This window comes from Pleurodeles waltl, chromosome 3_1, assembly GCF_031143425.1.
Source record: "Pleurodeles waltl isolate 20211129_DDA chromosome 3_1, aPleWal1.hap1.20221129, whole genome shotgun sequence".
Taxonomy (NCBI): Eukaryota; Metazoa; Chordata; class Amphibia; order Caudata; family Salamandridae; genus Pleurodeles; species Pleurodeles waltl.
The window spans coordinates 416516346-416537799 of NC_090440.1; the positions used below are offsets into that span (position 1 = coordinate 416516346).

Sequence of the window (21454 nt, forward strand, 5' to 3'; positions counted from 1 at the left end):
TATTCATCAACAGAGCTGAAAAACTTTAGCAGACAGTTGGACGACACCTGCAAGCATCTCTTGGTTCCGGATTTAGTACCGGCCAAGTGCCTTGCATGTAACTTCTCTTTAAACGTGTTTGAACTGAAAGAGGTAGGAGATCGTGACATGGGGTCAAGCAGGGCAGTGTGCCAGCCAACACCTAGGTGAAGTATGCTCTTGGGTAACTGCAGGTCCCTCCCCAAACACAGACAGCAAGTGTTTACTTTATTAGAAGATACACAACCAACAACCCTCTTCCTGACAGAGACTTGGCTCAATGAAGAAAACGGGCAGGATATTGTGGAGGCTTTGCCGGCAGGTTATGGAATGGCCGTATGCGATTGTAGCGGTCAGAAAGGGAGAGGTGTTGCAACAATAGTCAGAAAGGACATGGGATGAAAATGTACTCATGTTACGCCTGCAGAAAGTGAAAGCCTGGCCTTTTCAATTAAACTATCTCGTAAATTTACATTTTCAGGAATGTTGATCTATCGGTTCTCTGGGCCAGCCACAGAGTTTATGAAAGTGGTGCCTGAAATACGGGTGACTTTCAGCCTCAAGGCAGCAAATTTTACAGTACTGGGTGAACTAAATGCTGCATCCTAGGTACTGCTAGGCATCCCGAGAACGCAGTCAGCAGAGAAAGCGCTTAACAAGCTTCATTGGCTTCCCACACTGGGCAGAGTAAAATTTAAAGCACTATGTGTACTACGTAAGGCTAAGTACAAGGTTAGGCCATCCATTCTGCAGGGCACGGCTACCCCCTACTGTGCCAACATGAACATGAGATCAAACAATAGGGAACTGTTGGTGATCCCTTGAATTAAGAGAGCTAGGAGTGGAGGCCGATAGTATACCTATCTTGCTCCTAAGCTCTGGGACTCGTTGCCTATAAGCATCAAAAGGGAGGACAGTTCTTTTTTCTGAACCTTTTGTGTAAGGGTTTGCATATTAATCATCCATCTTTTTCTGATAGGTCTAGGAAACCTGAATTTCGGGTAGCTATGTGCTCTATAAATCTAGAGAATAGAACAGAATCCAAATTGGACTGCTGCAGGTGACCTCGGCAGGCCAGTTCTATTTGTAAATTTAATATATTGATTTATGTAGTGGATTGTCATTACAAAATCTTATGTTATGTGTATTTGTAAATTGCACTATTACTGGGACGGTATCCTGGTACTGAGCAGGTAAGTGTCTAGCCTTGCCAAGGTGGGCGGGGTATTCACAAAGCTAGGTCTCCAGCTTCCTGCAGACCTTACAGAGTGAGGAGGAGGCTCTGCTGTGTAGTGATAGGTTGTTTCATGGTTTAGGAGCGAGGTAGGAGTAGGCCCGACCTCCAGACCTCGTTCTGCAAATACATGGGATGTGTGCTAGTAAGAGTCCAGGAGAGCGAAAAGGTCTGGAAAGTTTGTTAAAGGAGATGCAGCTGTTAAAGTAGGCCGGGCCAATGTTGTGCAGTTCCTTGAAGTTATGAGTGAGGAGTTTGATCTGTGTGCACTTATAGCCGGTGTAGCTCCTTGAGGTGCAGTGTGATGTGTTGCATGGGAGGTTGAGGGTACTTCTGGTTGCTGCATTCGGAATCATCTGTAGTCTTCTGGTGAGTTGCTTGCTGATTCCGGAGTAAAGGGTTTTCGAGTAGTCCAGCTCTAGCTACTGATGATGGTGTGTGACGATTTTGCGGCTGTAACTCCGGAGACATTTGGAGCTTTTTCTCATCATATTCAGAGTGTGGAAGCAAGACGCTAAGATAACACTGACTTCCAAGGTCCTGTCCAGTCTCTTATTGATGAGGCACCTACAAATCTTTGAATGGGTGCTGAGGTTGGATGTAGGTTCTAGTTTGGCGGACCACATGGTGGAGTCCCATGGTGAGGTGGTCTTGATAAAGATCATCACCTCTGTCTTGTTGGTGTTGAGTTTGACATAGTTGGTCTTCACCCAGTTGCCGACTTTAGTCATGCAGGTGGTGAACTTCTTTCATGTGTTCGGAGCCTTGTCTGACAGGAAGACTATGATTTGATTGCTGTTGGCATAAGATAGGATGACAATGTTGTGAGTGAGGATGACAGCTGGCTACAGGGATCATATGAAGAGGGTTAGGCTGAGAAATGAGCCTTGTGATACTCCACAGATGAAGTTATGGGTGTCCGAAAAGTAAGGGGCCAGGCTGACTGCTTGAGTCCTATCAGTCAGGAAGGAGCAGATCCAGGGAAAGACAGGTCTTTAGATTCCAATCTCGTGTAAGTGCTGGATGAGGACAGGGTGGGAGACCGTGTTGAATGCTGCAAAGAGGTCCAGGAGGATGAGGCCCACTGTGTCTCATCTGTCCAGGATGAGGCAGAGGTGGTTTGTTAAGTAGAGAGAGGATGGTGACATGCTTTTAAGTGTCTGGAAAGGTAGCTGAAGAGATAGAAAAGTTGAGGATAGGTGGAAGTGCTTCACTGATGGTTTAACTTATGTTGATTTGTAGAGCGTGGCTACTCACCTGTGAGGGTATCCAGGTGCTAGTGCTGACCTATAGATAAGGATGGGCTCCCAGTTGAACAGCCAGGACTTCAGCTTCTTCCAGAAGTGGAGGAGGGAAGGGAAGATCATCAGGATTTGTGGGAGGTTGTTCCAAATTTTAGCAGCAAAGTAGGAGAAGGCCTGTCCTCTTTTTTTAAAATGCTTTAAGGTTTTAAAACAAACATATATAAAATGCATCTCAATATCGGCACAATATCATATTTAGAGAGCAGACTGAGTGCGTATCTGTATATAGAACATACTGTTGAACAGTCAAAGTTATGGTCAGTGAAGAAGAAATTGTTTTGTAGTAGTTTAGGGACTCTAAGTAATGAAGCATTACCATGTTAGGGGAGGTATAAAAGTCCCTGGTAGAGGACCAGAGTGCTGTAACAGATGGTGGAATTAAAGCCGTCATTGGTTGGTGCAAACAAACTCTGCAAGAAAAAGGGCGAAACCCTGTTTCTTCAAAGAGAAAACTGAATTTTTCAAACTATTTAATGTCCGTAGTATTAACAAGAGAAGTGTATGAGTGCTGACAGCCTGCCTTGAGAGGTGGTGTGTGGTGGAGTTGGGGGGAATCGCTCCCTGGTATTTGCAGTCTGCCTAGCATATGGTGTAGGTCTAGGATTATCTAAGCAAAGTTGGTTGGATAGGGTACTGAGAAATGGGAAGGGGGGGACGTGCAACTGCAATGTCCACGGTGGTAGAGTCTTGTGGTCTCTCGTCACTGACAAAAGGAAGTCAAGCAAGGGCTGCCATATGTCCTTCGGTCTGGAGGTTGAAGTGAAGCATATATTTAACTTGTTGTGTTACAATACGTCAAGCTTTGAAGCCAGTTTTTGATCATGGATGGGCATACGCAGCCCTAGTGTATTACAATTCCCTGTTTTGCCAGTAGAAGGGCCATGGCTGTAAAGCATCTAATGTTTTTCGGGAGGTCCTGTGTATAACACAACAGTGCCAGGAGTGGGTCTGGATCAAGGGGAATCTCCGTCATCTGGCTAGCCTGAAGAAAACCTCACTCCAAAAAAAATAAAAAGATGTATGTCTGCATGTCCATGCCATGTTAATAAAGTCTGCTCCTGTGATACAGCGTTTGGGACAGTCCGAAGGCCTCACATGATCAAATCTATTTTGATCATTAGGAGTAATGTATGCTTGTCTCAAAATGTTTAAATGAATAACGTTATGGCAGTGATTAGGTGAGACCAGTCGAGTTCGTGCACAGCATGTCACACATATCTTATCTGTCAAGGGGCGTCCCAGGTTCCTTTCCCAGCAGGTGCACAGTTCAAGGTCATGTGTAGGAGTTTAAGGAGCAGGCCTCGAAATGTGTTGAGGAATGTGTTGAGGATGTATAGAATGAGGTAAAGGAACCAGGGCAGTCCCACTATTTTTATAATTGTTATTCGCCTGGCCATTGGCAGTGGCAAGCGAGCCCACTTCTCCACTTGGGTATTCAAAGGTATAATAGCAGGGCCATAATTAAATCTCACCACTTGCTTCCTGTCCCGATGCAGACAGCTTAACAGAGGTCAAGGCACACGTGAATTAATAAGTAAGATCTGTAGTTCATAAGTGCTATATCAACAATTCAATGATAAAGTCTGAATGGATGCGCAGGTTGGCAAAAATTCCAATTGAGTCCTTAAGGTATCAAGTTCGTCCTTTAATGAAACAGAAAACCCGCAAGAACAGCCACAGCCAACACGTGTTTCGTCATAGGAGAAAATACTCCTGGCGACTTCTTCAAGGCTGCATAAGATACCAAAATTGAAAAAATAAAGAATACATAGAACATACATAAGATAAAATAGCTTTCAACCACAGATTCCATAAACACAAAAGAGAAAACCCTGTGACTCAGTGATAATCACATTATGTACAACGAAATGTCCTCATAACAATATGTATAACCAAATATAATGAAATAAGACATCATTCTCGAAAAGAAGGAAAGGAAACTGCCCGAACTGGAGAAGGCGACAAATATCACAACACCACGTGAAAAAAGAAAAGAATCATTATATCTTCAGATTCCAAACAAAGATTGAGAATACATGTAAGGAGAGAAAACCAACAAAGAAGCCATTTGCAAAGAACCCCTAAGTCTTGAAGTTAGGATAGCCCTAAATCATGCTGTATACCTAATAAATCTAAGGCAGAAAGACATACCTCAATAAGACTAAGTGCACAGTTTAAAGCCATATGTGGTTACGTATAATCCTATAAGCATTCAGAATCCATAACTGTGAAACAAAAATAATAATAAATTGCCAAATAAAATTATAGAGGAGACAAACTCCAAGTAATATACCAAATGTGTAGTGCATCCCAAAGAAAACATACCAAGTCTTTTGGTTCTGTGTACGTAATCCGTGCAATATAAATATGAGTGGTGTGAGATTACACACCATCAGAATTGCGGGAAAAAGAAGAAATCAACACCAGGTTGCCATGGTTACTGATGTGAATCCCCCCTTCTACGCGACCAACGCGTGTGTGACAAGTCTCACCCCCGCTCACCTTGTGAGAAAAGAACGCACAAAATAATGTGCTGCGGAGAAAAGTAGCAAATCTCCGGTCGATCGGTATGCAGACGGCGTTCTGCCTGCCTCCGTTAAAGTAGCACTTGACTGAATTAGTTCCTGCGAGACTTTAACAGTTACCAAAAAGGCCCGTCCGCCATATTGGCCGGTATATAAGATAGAAAATTACTGAAAAAAACGGGAGCCATCTTGTAATGATGAAGGGACTACTCTATTTAAATAGACCTTATATATTTATAAAGAGGAGTGCAAAAGCGAAAGACCCAAGACCAATAAAATTTAAGTAAGATCAAAGCCAATAAGAGAAGAGAAAAAGTGAGATTGACAAGTTCAACCCATAAGTGTACCACTATTAAGGCAACGTATAAACAATAAAAAATATTAAGTGATGATTATATGGCTCCACTTTGTTATGGGTATAACCAATATCATTTGAATAATCATAATTCTCCAGGGGATAAGCAAAATTTCACCAATTTACAATGTATTCACCTAAAAGTGGTGTATAATACCCCCTTTTTTTAGACACCTTGTTATGTCTGTGCCATCATACCCGCCCCAAACTCCAGTTCGGATAGTTTTACATATTGTGCATCAGTTAACCCTTGCAAAAACTGTCGGGTTTATAGAATATGAATTACATGAAAAAGGGAAGAGGGTGGAGGAAGCAACATAGTAGCATACGTTGATTTTTTTATTAAAACAATAATGTTCATCAAAGTGAATAACCATTCCATTGCAGTTACACAACCGAATTAAAATAAGATTAATAGTGGTTATCTAACAATATTCTGTAAATTGCCCACCCAAAAGAATAAACAGCCTCTGTGCATCAGTATAAGTAACACATTCATTGGCATAATGGTAAACACAATAATTTAAACATTACTAATAGTAATCCTACGTCCAATACCCATGTATTAGCAGCAGGGACAGTACTATTATGTTAATGTTATAGTGCATTGAGTAACACATAAATAACTTCCGTAATAACTCAATATTAGCTCAAAAAGTATTCCATCTCATGGTTAGTGTTAAGGCCCATCTCCACCGCCCTGAGTTTAAGGATCCAATAACACTCTCTTTTCCTAAGTGCTAACTCCCTATTACCTCCCCGCGGATTCCTATGTACAATCTCAAAGCCAAAAAAGTCAAAGCTCTGATTTTGGCCCTGTTTAGGGCATAGACGTATGTGTGTAGCGATGGGATATCATTCATCCCCCTGTCTAAGGGCCCTGTAATGTTCACTCATTCTCGTTTTTAGTGGCCTGATAGTACTGCCCACATAATAGCATCCACACTTGCAGACAATCATATACATCACAAAACTACTCTCACAGGTAATATTTGTGAGAATACAAAATCGGTCACCCGCCTGGCTCTTAAAGTGGAGATCCCAGACAGAGTCCATTTGCACACACCGCAACGTCCACATTTATAGAACCCCTTATTACGACGTGTAAGCCAATCTTCATGCTGATGCATAAGCGGATAGCTAGGGCACAATATATTTTTAAGAGTTGTACCTCTACGGTACGTGAAAGTAGGTGAATCCGAAATTAAATCCTTGAGGGTATTGTCAGCCTTAAGAACGTTCCAGTGTTTAATCATGCATTTTCGTAAAGTAGCTGACGCTTGTGTATAGTTGACTATAGACCGTAGATTGGTATTAGTAGTTACAGATAGATATCTAAATATTTGCCTGTGTCATTGCACGACTTCACTAGATATTCACACTGGAAGAGTACAGTAGCAACCGTGAGGGGGGAGATTTCGGACTTCCAAAACGGATCACTTCTTAAAGGATTGGGACTATGTTGTTCTGTGGGTGCCGTACAAACAGCAGCACATCATCAGGGTAGAGTGAAATAAGGAGAGGGCCTCATTTAAACTGCAGACCGTGATACATATGGGACTCTTAGAGGTGCCATACCAAAGGGCTATGGCCATTATAAAAAGCAATGGGGAACGAGGGCATCCCTGTCAGGTTCCACATGTGACCGGGAAGGGAGGGGTCAACGGATTTCGCATACATGGTCAAAAAAAGCGGGGTGAGGTGTTTATAGAATTCCCCAGTAAATCTATCTAGGCTTGGGGTCATCAAGGGAATCAATAGCCAATACAATTCCCTCGCTTGATAGTAGTTCACTGAGGAATTGGCCATGAGCAAAAGGTAGCCACACCATAGCTACCGCTGAGAGTGTAGTTGCGTCCTTGGAGATACGTGTGGCGTAGAGATGTGTACAATACTGTAAAAGGTTGACAGTATTGCTTCATTAGAGGTTACCCTAGAATCCCCTTCTGGATGAAGTTTGGCAATGTAGCAGGAGCCTCTTGGGGGTCACAAACGTTTGGCCAATGTGCTTTCCAGGTCTTCACCCTCTCTGTATTTGCGGGCCCTAGCATATTTCGCCCAAGAGGACCTCGCGTTCAGCCAGGTCACTGTATTCTGTCATTAGTGCAGTGTTTAAGAGCTTGGGAATTATCTTGTTGTTGGGCATCAGTCGAGTCTAGTTCAGGCAGTTCCCTCTCAATGCTTGTCATTGTCTTGCACATGTCTCTCAACACCCCTGAGTGTCTGGAGATGCAAATGCCCCTAATGTATGCTTCAATCACCTTCCAGAAGATGGCGTTGTGGTCACTGAGCCCTCATTAAATTTGTAGTAATCAACCACTGCCGTGCACAACTCGGAGTGAAAAAACTCATCCTGCAGTGTGGGGAAGCGCCTTTGTCTCTCCAGGCCAGTCGCAAACAGAATGTGAAGTGTAAGGAGGACCATAGCGTGGTCTGAGTGTGCGAACCAAGTGTTGGACCCCGTTCAACCATGGGCACAGAGTTGCAGATATAAAACAATAGCCGATATCGGACCATGTACCTTGGGTGGGGGAACAGTAAGGGTGTGCTTTAAGGCCAAGGCACTCTTTAGGCGCCAGGCATCTCGGAGCAAATAGGTGTTGCATCTGACACACAAAATGGGAAGTGATCATGGGTTGCCAGCTGAGACCACTGTGGTTTCCAAAGTTATGTCCATCAACAGGCTGAAGTCTCTTCCCATTAGTATATGATCAAAGTTCACTCGCCCAATCTGTGCGTGTAACCCCTGGAAGAATTCAGGTGAATCTATATTTAGGGCATAGATGTTGGCCAACAGGAGCGAGTGTCCCCATGACCAGGACGTACTGGCCGTGGTCGCTTGTGAAGGTGCCTGTGTGGTCGAATGGTAGGTTCTTCTGCACTAAAATGCACACGCCTCTGGAATATGTACTGTAACTTGAGTAGTAGCAATGGGGGGGCCATGTGGACGCACATGGGTGAGGTCTACTGGGTGAAATGTATGTCTCTCGTAGAAAGGCGATCTGAGCGCCAGGACATGTTAATTGTTGTAACACAGTTATCTTTTCTCTGGTTATTTAGTCCTCTGGTGATCCATAAGAGGAGCATAGGCAGCAACTCTGGTGGGTTAGAAGTTGGGAAGAAACAGCAGGAATGAACTGATATAACAAATCATTCTCTGGAGGGAGAGGAGGCACCACAGAATGTTTTTAAAAAATAAATAAATATAGGGTTGGGGGCTGCCCACAATTGGCATGGAAGTGCCCTCACCCGAACAACTAACCTCTTATGTTGGTACCATGGGTTCTGATGATGAGGGTGAGGGGTGACACGTAGATGTTGAAAACGGTTGGGCAGAGGGAGGATCCCTGAGGGAATCCACACATGAGACACTTGTGTTTGGAGGAGTAAGGGGGAAATTGGACACACTGGGTTCTGTTGGAGAGGAAGGAGGAGATCCATCTGAAGGCGGGTCCTTGGATTCCAGAATCATGTAATCTGGCGATGATGGTGGCATGGGATACAGTGTTGAAGGCTACCAGGAGGTGAGGCTGAGGATGAGTGCAATAGTTTACCCTTTGTCCATAATGGTCCTAATGTTGTCTGTTGCTGCAATGAGTGTGGTCTCAGCACTGTGGTTCCTGCCAAAAGCTAATTACACGAAGTCCAAGAGGCTATTCTGGTCAAGGTGGGTGGATAGCTGATTGTTGATTGCCTTCTCCATGACCCTGGAAGGGAACAGTAGGAGTGAAATAGGTCTGTAGATACTAAGTATCTCTGGGTCCACTGATGGTTTCTTCAGGAGGGCTTTGACGTTGGCATGTTTCCGGTTATTGGGGATAGTTCTGCTGTGGATTGAGGAGTATATGATTGTGACAAGGTTAGCACTGATGTGTTTTCTTCCTAGGTTTTAGATGTGGTGTGTGGGGGTTGAGGGGGAGGGGGACCGGAGTATGATGAAGTTTATGATTCTTGTGGTGTCTTCTGTGGTGAGGGTGGGTCCATGCCGTAAGTAAATTAGCTTTGGTTGTGGGCAGCAGCTGTCCAAGGTAGTCTTCTGTGGTAGACTGAGGACTGAAGTTGCTGTAGATCTTTAGAATCTTGTTGTGGAAGAACTATGAAATGTTGCTACAGAGGTCCTGAGAAGGGGTGATGGTGATGGCGTTGGTGGCTACAGAGCACTGGAAAATTCTCTGACGATGTTAAAGAGTTCCCCAGCAGAGTTGTTAGAGGACTCCAGTTGCTAGGTGAGGGCTGTTTTCGGAGCTTCCTTGCAATGCTGTTTCTGGTTGTTCTCCATCTCCTTCCATCTGCTTGCAGAGATGCTTGGATTCTCTCAGCTCCTCTGTGTACCAGCATACCTAGGTGTTGGTTCTTGCTTGTCTGAATCCTTGAGGGGGGCCAGTTCGTCAGCACAGTCTGAGATACAGTTGTTAATGCATTTACATTGTTTTGCAGGTCACCAGAGGAGGCAGGCATGGAGAGGAAACTGATTGTCCATCCTTCTTCTGTCATTATGCTCCGGCTGCATCTGATGTCCTTGGTCTGTTTCAGTGTTCTGGGGTTGGGGGTGTTGATGTGGAAGTGCAAAACAGAGTGGTTGGTCCAGGTGAGCGTGTTGAGGTGACTGAATGAAATTTGTTGTAAAGGCATGCCTGGTAAAGGTATAGTCATTGTAAAATTATGCATGGTAACGGTTATGCATGGTAACTGTACCTGCGTTGTAATGACCGCTTAGTAATGGTAAAGAGTGGTAACGGTCACGTTGTAATGGCTGTTTCCCTGGTCTTCTAAGTTGAAGTTCAGATCTCTGAGGATGAAGGTGCTCAATTAGAGGTTGAGGGACACAATAAAGTCTATGATGGTGCTGGTGAAGTTGCTATGTGGTCTTGGTGGACTGTAGAGAGCAGGGTTCTGCTTAGGGTGAAGTTGGCTGTGATATAAAGTTTGAAGTTTAGGTGTTCCACTGTGGAGATGTCAGAGGCTGATGAGGTTTCAGCAAGGTTTCTGTGAGGAACAGCAGGTCCGGGGCATGATCATGCAGCAGGTCCCAGAGCCCTGTGACTTGTTCGGTGAGTGAATGGGCATTAAGGATCATGCATGACAGTGTGGCATGTTTTGTGGGTGGTGGCTGGTCCATGAGGACGTGAGCAAACGGGGTGCTGTTGGTGTGACAGGTGAGTTATGGGTGTGGGAGGGAGCACGAGAACTTGCAGGAAATGCAAGAGGATGCTCCTTCAGTGCTGTATGGCACAGGACAGCGAGCTGCGAGGGAGAACCTGGGTTTCTGGCAGTGGGCATGGGCTGGGCAAGAACAGGTGGAGATGGGCTTGCATTTGGACGTAAGCTGCAAGTGTCTTTTGTGTCTGAGCTATGGCCGCCATTAAGCAGGCTCTGTGGGAAAGAAGAAGGGCAGTGGGCGGGGACAGGAAGGGTCCTGGAGGAGCGGGAAGGTGGAAAACAGGTAATGAGCCCACTGGGAGGTAGAGAGAGGGTTGGAACAGGAAATAAGGCTAAAAGAGCTCAAAAAGGCAAAAAGAAAGAATGCACAAATAGCCCGAGTGGAAACTTGAAAGAAGGCACAAAAAGAGCAGAAATGAGAGCAAAAATGCAATTCAGAAAAACAGCATGCTGGGAAAAGTTAGGAGTGAGTAATAGTACAGAAAAGAACAAGCAAAAAGAGCAAGAGAAGCAAAATAAAAATAAATAGTAAGCAGAAAAGAGAGTGGTACAGAAAAAGCAATCAAAAATAGTGAGTGGTAAAATAAAAAGAGCAAAGAGAAAAAGGTGAGTGTGGCAAAAGTTAAAAGCAGGCAGAGATGGACAAGACAGGAACACAGTGACAGAAGAGGCATAAGAAATCAAAAATGGCAGAACAAACCTGTGTGAGCAAAAAGAGCGAGAGAGAGAGAGAGAGAGAAAAACAGGGGAGAAGGAGCAAGGGGATGACTCAGGCGCACAGAAGAAGAGTCCGAAAGTCGGAGGACCAAATGCTGGTAAGTCTCAGGCGGGGGCTAGGGAGGCACTGGGGTAATCCTTGCTAACCACTCTTAGGAGGCATAGTATTTTAAATCTTAATTTTATATATTCGTAACTGTAGTAGATAACTGTAGGCCTTATGGATGCCTGGTGGGAAAGCTTATCCACTTTACATAGAACTGGAGTAATAAACTATGCTGATAAGCTAATGATAACAGCAGTAGGCCTCATTGGTTCACTGGGGAAAGTATACTCAGTGCCATAAATCTAATGTTTATTATGAATGATTATGACAAAGGCAGTATACCTGGCTTATTTATTGTAACAAGTATTTGTTTAAGACAATCAGTGTGGATTGGTATTAACCCCATTAGTGCAGGTGTAGGTCAATGGCTGACAACCGCACTACCTTACCAGTGCATCAGTGGTGACAGCCAACACTGGGGAGGAGAACCAGAGGAATTCCTTTATTATTTTGGGCTTGTTTTACTTTCACTACATTAGGACTTGAAGGGCATGTGTTAGCTCCCTGAGCACTGATTGGTGTGGGAGCGGTATCATTATAAAAGGAAGAATCTCCTCTTTCCAGGGACATCCTTCCCCAGCTTGGGGATCATCATTGGATACCGATCCTTAAGCAGGTATCCACTCACTAGACACCAGGACTTTTTAGTGGGAGCAGCTCTTTTATCGCACCCCCCTGGGAGGCAGATGGGGATAATTACGTCCAACCTGCCACCACCTCCCCGGTGGGAGTGGGGCAAAAGTCCACTTGACACCAGGGCCGATTTTTTAAATAATTATAGGGGGTAAGGGCTGTCCATTATGGACATGGCCATACCCCCAAAAAACTATTGTGAATGTCTTTCAACCCCCCCCCGCCCCCCCCGGCCCATGAGGGCAGGTGGGGGGGCGATTACCCTCAATCTGCCCCACTAAACACCAGGTGACTTTTTTCTTTTCTTTTTTAATATAGGGGTGTGGGATGCCCTCCACGGTCATGCTCCTACCTCAACAAGACACACAGGGGGTCATTACAACATTGGCGGTAAAAGGCGCTTACCGCCGCGGCTGCGGGAGCCCACCACAGCTATTATGACACACATCACGGAATCCGCCGAAATTCAGACACCCACACAACACCGCCACACCAAAGGTCAGCGATAAACATGCGGAAACAAATCCTCCACCTCCACGCCAACAGAAACACGCCCATGCCATTACGACCCACGAATCCACGCGGTGGTTTTTCAACCGCGGTATTCCATTGGCGGTACACACCGCCGCGCTCAAAATACACACACAGCTCCAAAACACCGCCACATTGGACAATTCAAAATACACACACCTGATACACACACAAACAACACTCCCACACATCCAACACAATATAAAACACACACCCACATCACCCACAAACCCCTACGACCCAAAATTAGAGAGAACGCCATAGAAAGACAGCACAGAATAGAGAACCCCATCACACAGAGGCACACTACACCATCACCCACACAACATCCACGCACAAAACACCACACTCATCAACACATTCATCAACACATACACCACCCCACACCTCACCCACACCACCCCATGTCACGCCAAAGACACCCCCGCTTCTCTGAGGAGGAGCTCAGGGTCATGGTGGAGGAAATCCTACGGGTAGAGCCACAGCTATTTGGCTCACAGGTACAGCACACATCCATAGCCAGGAAGATGGAGCTATGGCAAAGAATAGTGGACAGTGTCAACACAGTGGGACAGCACCCAAGAAATAGGGAGGCCATCAGGAAGAGGTGGAACGACCTACGGGGAAAGGTGCGTTCCACGGTATCCAGGCACCACATCGCGGTACAGCGTACTGGCGGAGGACCCCCACCTCCTCCCCCACAACTAACAACATGGGAGGAGCAAGTCTTGACCATCTTGCATCCTGAGGGCCTCGCAGGAGTCGTTGGAGGAACGGACAATGGTAAGTCAAATCTCAACTTTCATATCCCCCACCTTACCTGCATGCAATCACACACCCCCACCCTCACACCCTCCCCTATCACCCTAACTCCTCACTAATGTACCCATAACACCAACCACCCATCCTAACCCCAAGACCTGCATGACACAACTAAGCATGGATACCATCACTAAAGCATGCCCACTGCACATACCCAGAACACCCCCCAACCATCAGCACACAAGCCCCCACACAGGAATACCTGCACTGGGGTACACGAACACCCAACCATTGCACACCATGAAACACACACATGCAATAATCATGTACTTATACCCCCACAGGAACCCGAAGGAACGTCACCACACCAGAGGGTCCAGACAACACCACTCCACCCCCCAGAAGAGGCCCACAGTGACGACAGCAGCTCTGCCCTACTGGATCTTGATGACCAGTCCGGACCATCGTGGGCCTCAGGACAGTCGGTTCCCCTTGCCCAGCCACAGCCCAATACCGAACTACCACCCTCTGGTAACACAAGCACAGCACCCACCCAGCGGGCCCATACCTCCCTACCCAGGACAGGTCAATCAGCGGTGTGTCCACCACTACAGGGCACACAGGCTAACCCACCACCCCAACAATAACAGGGACCTGGGGGCAGTGGTAGTGGGCACACGGTCCAGGGGACGGAGGCACTGGAACACAGGGGAACTGGGAGGGCTGCTGTGCGACAGAGGGAGGACAGGCCAAGGGAACCTACTCTCAACGAGGCCCTCTCCTCCATCATGGGAGCATACCACCACTCCCAGGAGACGATGGCAACGGTCCTGGACAAGTTGCAGGAGACCCTGCGTCTGCAGGAGGAGCAATATTTGGGGTTCAGGGAGGAGCTCAGGACCATCGCCTCCGCTCTGGGCACCATTGTAGGGGTGCTGACGGACATTCAAAAGACGTTGAGGGACACCGTGGCACTCCAAGGGGCCCCTGACACTAGCCACGACGATGAAATGCCCACCACCACCACCGGCGCTAGTGGACAGGACGCCCAGCCACAGGACCACCACACCAGCACCCCACCCCCTGCAGACGGACAACCACCACGAAAGCGGTCCCTGAGATCCAGGAACAGGACAGAGCAAGATGGCAAGACCCCCGCCAGGAAATAAGACTACCCGGATTGTCCCCCCACTGTCCCACTTTGTCATCCTGTCCAGATTGGAACTGCCCCAGCTCCACTTCCAATGGCCAGATGGGCAATGTACCTGTGAGACTAATAGACTGGACTCTGCCATGGACATTCTTCCACCATAACCCATCCCGATTTCACAACCCCCCTTCATTTTTCTGCACTTAAATAAACACCCTTGAAACACTAATAAAACTGAAGTCAGTCTATGATTTTGAACTTTGTATTGTCAATTACAGTGTCAAAAAGGGTTACCCATTGGAAGGCTAACATACCAATGTCACACATCACAAGCCTTTCAAGGGTGCAAGCTGTTGACACGTAGGTTACCACATTTGTGAAACTGAAATGGAAGGGGACAACTCAATTAACAAATAGTGAGTGAAATGTAGGTACAGGATAGAGGTAGACGTGTGAAAGTTAATGTAATGTTAAACCTGAAAATGTACTCTCCTGTGTCTCACTGGAAATATTGCTGTATGACTGACTCCCTGTTGTCGTTTTCGTCTTCCTCAGCTTCATCCTCATCACTGTCCACAGGCTCCACAGCTGCAACAACACCGTCATCTGGATCATCCTCCTGCAGAAAAGGCACCTGGCGTCGCAATGCCAAATTATTGAGCATGGAGCAGGCGATGATGATGTCACACACCTTCTTCAGTGAGTAGAATAGGGACCCACCTGTCATATGGAGGCAACTGAACCTGGCCTTCAGGAGGCCGAAGGTGCGTTCGATCACCCTCCTAGTCTGCCCATGGGCCTCATTGTACCGTTCCTCTGCCCTGGTCCTGGGATTCCTCACTGGGGTCAATAGCCACGAAAGGTTGGGGTAACCAGAGTCCCCCAATAGCCATACACGGTGCCTCTGGAGTTGACCCATCATATCAGGGATGCTGCTATTCCGCAGGTTGTAGGCGTCATGCACTAAGCCAGGGAACATAGCATTTACCTGCGAGATGTACTGGTCTGCCAAACAGACCATCTGGACATTCATCGAATGATAACTCTTCCTGTTCCTGTACACCTGTTCACTCCTCTGGGGGGGGGGGGGGGGGACCAGAGCTACATGGGTCCCATCAATAGCACCTATGACGTTGGGGATATGTCCAAGGGCATAGAAGTTACCTTTAACTGTAGGCAAATCCTCCACCTCAGGGAAAATGATGTATCTCCTTACGTGTTTCAGCAGGGCAGACAAAACTCTGGACAAAACGTTGGAAAACATAGGCTGGGACATCCCTGATGCCATGGCCACAGTAGTCTGAAATGACCCACTTGCAAGGAAATGGAGCACTGACAGCACCTGCACGTCAGGGTGGATTCCAGTCGGATGGCGGATTGGTGACATCAGGTCTGGCTCCAACTGGCTACATAGTTTCTGGATTGTGGCACGGTCAAACTGGTAGGTCACGATCAAATGTCTTTCTTCCATTGTCAACAGGTCCACCAGCGGTCGGTACACCGGAGGATTCCGCCATCTTCTCATATGTCCCAGCTGACGGTGCCTAAGAAGGACAACAGCGAAGAACCAATCACTATTCCTCCAGGTATTTACCCACAGTTACACACAAGACTACACCACTCACAAAACCCCTTCCTGTATGTGTGTTGATTATAGGCCTAGCTATGTGTGACGCAGTAGTAAATGAAGCCATGTGGGCCCCTGAAATGGCGGCTGCCTGACCTCTAAAATGGGACAATGGAATTGTGGGGTAACTGCGCTGGCGTTGGACACCGTCGCGGTAGGCGGTCGTAGAGTGCTGCGCAATGCTGCATTGGTTAACATTGAACCCTATGGGTCCCAGGAGCCAATGAACAGGTGCGCCGGCGGGGATGATGTGCCCCGCCGCGGACGTCACTGCCATTTTCTATCTCTTCAATCACTAGATACCTGACCTTCGACATGAGAGGACCTACACTGCTAGTGCTGCTGTGACCTCGGTCTGGAAGCGACAATGGCTGCTGCGTCTGGGGAAAGGGCCCCTGCCTTCACTGCACAGGAGTTGGAGAAACTTGTGGATGGGGTCCTCCCCCAGTACATGCTACTCTACGGTCCTCCAGACCAACAGGTCAGTACACAGGGAGCACGTTGGATGGGCTATGCCTGGGTGGAGAGGGCTGGTTGGAAGAGAGAAGGGTGCAGAGTTCATAGAACATAAATGCATGGGAATGAATGGGCCACATGGCCAGAGTAGGTAGGGGGCCACTCACATTGACGGTGCAGTAGGTAATGACTGTTCCTCTTTCCTTGTGCAAGTCATGTAGGTCAGCGCCCACCAGAAGAGGGACATTTGGCGTGCCATCGCCAAGGAAGTCCGGACCCTGGGGGCCCACCAGAGACGGGGCACCCACTGCCGTAAGAGATGGGAGGACATTCGACGCTGCAGCAAGAAGACAGCGGAGGCTCAGCTGGGGATGGCCTCCCAACGTGGGAGGGGTGCCCGTCGCACCATGACCCCCCTGATGTTCCGGATCCTGGCGGTGGCCTACCCGGAGTTGGATGGACGCTTAAGGACATCACAGCAGACACAAGGGGGTGAGTACAACCTCATTCTGTGAATTTTGCGTGCAGTGGAGGTGTCTGGGTGGGGGAGGTGGGGAGTGGGTGTCCCTAGGCCAGGGCGAGTTAGGTAAGCAAGGCCCCTCCGTAATGTAGGCCATGTGGCACTCTACCCCAGCTCAGAACAGTGGCAAGTTGATGTATAGTTGCCCCTTTGCCATCCATGTGCGCAGATTTCTACCATTGCCATGTAGGCCATATCCCAGAAATTGCATGTGCAGAGGGCAGGAGCACGGCGTAATGCATGGGGCTGCTGCGTCTGTCTTGTCCGCCATGCACTAAAACTCTCTTTCTTCTGTCTCCCCCCCTTTTCCTGCTCTCCCTGTCCTTTTGTACATCAGCATCATCAGGCGGAGGTACAGTGGCACCGGAGCACGAGGGAGCTGCATCCCACATGGCTATGGAGGGCCACACCACAAACTCTGAATGCACCAGTGGGACGGAGGGCGAGGGGAGCTTCACGTCGGCCACAGGATCACCAACCAGCGACACTGACTCGTCCGCCGATGTGAGCTCCCCTGTGGTGGCGGCACCATCTGTGCGCCCCACTTCTACAGGTACAGCCGCCACCTCCCCTACCAGCACCGCCCTCCCAGCAGCCCCTCAGCGTTCGCCCTGTGCCCGCTCACCCAGGAGGGTGGGCATCACCTTCGCCCCAGGCACCTCAGGCCCTGCCCCTGTCACCCCTGCTGCCCTCAGTGAGGAGGCCATTGACCTCCTCAGGTCACTCACTGTTGGGCAGTCTACCATTGTGAATGCCATCCAGGGTGTAGAACGAGAGTTGCAACACGGTAATGCATTCCTGGAGGGCATTCATTCTGATCAGGCTGTCCTTCAGCGAACCCTGCAATTTCTGGCCTCAGCACTGATGGCAGCCATTGTCCCTGTGTCCAGCCTCCCCCCTCCAACTTCCTCCACCCAGACCCAATCCCCTGTACCCCAGCCCATCCCAAGCACACCTACAGACCAGCATGCACACAAGTCAACACACACAAGTAGCTCAAGCAAACATAGGCACCACACACACCAAAGGCACTCACACAAGCATCACACCCATACAGACACAGCAACATCCACTGTCTCCACTGTGTCCCCCTCCTCCTCTTCTCCCTCCTCCCTCCCAGTCTTGTCTACACACACACCTGCATGCACCACATCTACAGGCACTAGGACTCGCACCAGGACACCCAGCACCACAAGCCGCTCACCTGCACTCACCACCCCCACTGTCATTTACACGTCCCCTGTGTCCTCTCCCAGTGTGTCTGTGACGCCCCCTCCCAAAGTACCCAAACGCCGGCAATCATGCATGGTAACGGTTATGCATGGTAACTGTACCTGCGTTGTAATGACCGCTTAGTAATGGTAAAGAGTGGTAACGGTCACGTTGTAATGGCTGTTTCCCTGGTCTTCTAAGTTGAAGTTCAGATCTCTGAGGATGAAGGTGCTCAATTAGAGGATGAGGGACACAATAAAGTCTATGATGGTGCTGGTGAAGTTGCTATGTGGTCTTGGTGGACTGTAGAGAGCAGGGTTCTGCTTAGGGTGAAGCTGGCTGTGATATAAAGTTTGAAGTTTAGGTGTTCCACTGTGGAGATGTCAGAGGCTGATGAGGTTTCAGCAAGGTTTCTGTGAGGAACAGCAGGTCCGGGGCATGATCATGCAGCAGGTCCCAGAGCCCTGTGGCTTGTTCGGTGAGTGAATGGGCATTAAGGATCATGCATGACAGTGTGGCATGTTTTGTGGGTGGTGGCTGGTCCATGAGGACGTGAGCAAACGGGGTGCTGTTGGTGTGACAGGTGAGTTATGGGTGTGGGAGGGAGCACGAGAACTTGCAGGAAATGCAAGAGGATGCTCCTTCAGTGCTGTATGGCACAGGACAGCGAGCTGCGAGGGAGAACCTGGGTTTCTGGCAGTGGGCATGGGCTGGGCAAGAACAGGTGGAGATGGGCTTGCATTTGGACGTAAGCTGCAAGTGTCTTTTGTGTCTGAGCTATGGCCGCCATTAAGCAGGCTCTGTGGAAAGAAGAAAGGCAGTGGGCGGGGATAGGAAGGGTCCTGGAGGAGCGGGAAGGTGGAAAACAGGTAATGAGCCCACTGGGAGGTAGAGAGAGGGTTGGAACAGGAAATAAGGCTAAAAGAGCTCAAAAAGGCAAAAAGAAAGAATGCACAAATAGCCCGAGTGGAAACTTGAAAGAAGGCACAAAAAGAGCAGAAGTGAGAGCAAAAATGCAATTCAGAAAAACAGCATGCTGGGAAAAGTTAGGAGTGAGTAATAGTACAGAAAAGAACAAGCAAAAAGAGCAAGAGAAGCAAAATAAAAATAAATAGTAAGCAGAAAAGAGAGTGGTACAGAAAAAGCAATCAAAAATAGTGAGTGGTAAAATAAAAAGAGCAAAGAGAAAAAGGTGAGTGTGGCAAAAGTTAAAAGCAGGCAGAGATGGACAAGACAGGAACACAGTGACAGAAGAGGCATAAGAAATCAAAAATGGCAGAACAAACCTGTGTGAGCAAAAAGAGCGAGAGAGAGAGAGAGAGAGAAAAACAGGGGAGAAGGAGCAAGGGGATGACTCAGGCGCACAGAAGAAGAGTCCGAAAGTCGGAGGACCAAATGCTGGTAAGTCTCAAGGGGGCTAGGGAGGCACTGGGGTAATCCTTGCTAACCACTCTTAGGAGGCATAGTATTTTAAATCTTAATTTTATATATTCGTAACTGTAGTAGATAACTGTAGGCCTTATGGATGCCTGGTGGGAAAGCTTATCCACTTTACATAGAACTGGAGTAATAAACTATGCTGATAAGCTAATAATAACAGCAGTAGTCCTTATTGGTTCACTGGGGAAAGTATACTCAGTGCCATAAATCTAATGTTTATTATGAATGATTATGACAAAGGCAGTATACCTGGCTTATTTATTGTAACAAGTATTTGTTTAAGACAATCAGTGTGGATTGGTATTAACCCCATTAGTGCAGGTGTAGGTCAATGGCTGACAACTGCACTACCTTACCAGTGCATCAGTGGTGACAGCCAACACTGGGGAGGAGAACCAGAGGAATTCCTTTATTATTTTGGGCTTGTTTTACTTTCACTACATTAGGGCTTGAAGGGCATGTATTAGCTCCCTGAGCACTGATTGGTGTGGGAGCTGTATCATTGTAAAAGGAAGAATCTCCTCTTTCCAGGGACATCCTTCCCCAGCTTGGGGATCATCATTGGATACCGATCCTTAAGCAGGTATCCACTCACTAGACACCAGGACTTTTTAGTGGGAGCAGCTCTTTTATCGCACCCCTCTGGGAGGCAGATGGGGATAATTACGTCCAACCTGCCACCACCTCCCCGGTGGGAGTGGGGCAAAAGTCCACTTGACACCAGGGCCGATTTTTAAAATAATTATAGGGGGTAAGGGCTGTCCATTATGGACATGGCCATACCCCCAAAAAACTATTGTGAATGTCTTTCAACCCCCCCCCCCGGCCCATGAGGGCAGGTGGGGGGCGATTACCCTCAATCTGCCCACACTAGACACCAGGTGACTTTTTTCTTTTCTTTTTTAATATAGGGGTGTGGGATGCCCTCCACGGTCATGCTCCTACCCCAACAAGACACACAGGGGGTCATTACAACATTGGCGGTAAAAGGCGCTTACCGCCGCGGCTGCGGGAGCCCACCACAGCTATTATGACACACATCACGGAATCCGCCGAAATTCAGACACCCACACAACACCGCCACACCAAAGGTCAGCGATAAACATGCGGAAACAAATCCTCCACCTCCACGCCAACAGAAACACGCCCATGCCATTACGACCCACGAATCCAACCGGTGGTCTTTCAACCACTGTATTCCATTGGCGGTATACACCGCCGCGCTCAAAATACACACACAGCTCCAAAACACCGCCACATTGGACAATTCAAAATACACACACCTGATACACATACAAACAACACTCCCACACATCCAACACAATATAAAACACACACCCACATCACCCACAAACCCCTACGACCCAAAATTAGAGAGAACGCCATAGAAAGACAGCACAGAATAGAGAACCCCATCACACAGAGGCACACTACACCATCACCCACACAACATCCACGCACAAAACACCACATACCACTACACTCACCACACTCATCAACACATACACCACCCCACACCTCACCCACACCACCCCATGTCACGCCAAAGACACCCCCGCTTCTCTGAGGAGGAGCTCAGGGTCATGGTGGAGGAAATCCTACGGGTAGAGCCACAGCTATTTGGCTCACAGGTACAGCACACATCCATAGCCAGGAAGATGGAGCTATGGCAAAGAATAGTGGACAGGGTCAACGCAGTGGGAC

General features: G+C 47.9%; 1 long non-coding RNA gene across 1 annotated transcript in view; it reads right to left on the minus strand.

The window, feature by feature from the left end:
* Positions 1–4186: 4186 nt before the first annotated feature.
* Positions 4187–21454, minus strand: part of LOC138283210 (uncharacterized) — a 46888-nt gene continuing 29620 nt past the window's right edge. The window contains exon 3 of the long non-coding RNA XR_011201130.1: positions 4187–4287. This is a non-coding gene — a long non-coding RNA (uncharacterized lncRNA). The remainder of the gene's footprint in view (positions 4288–21454) is intronic.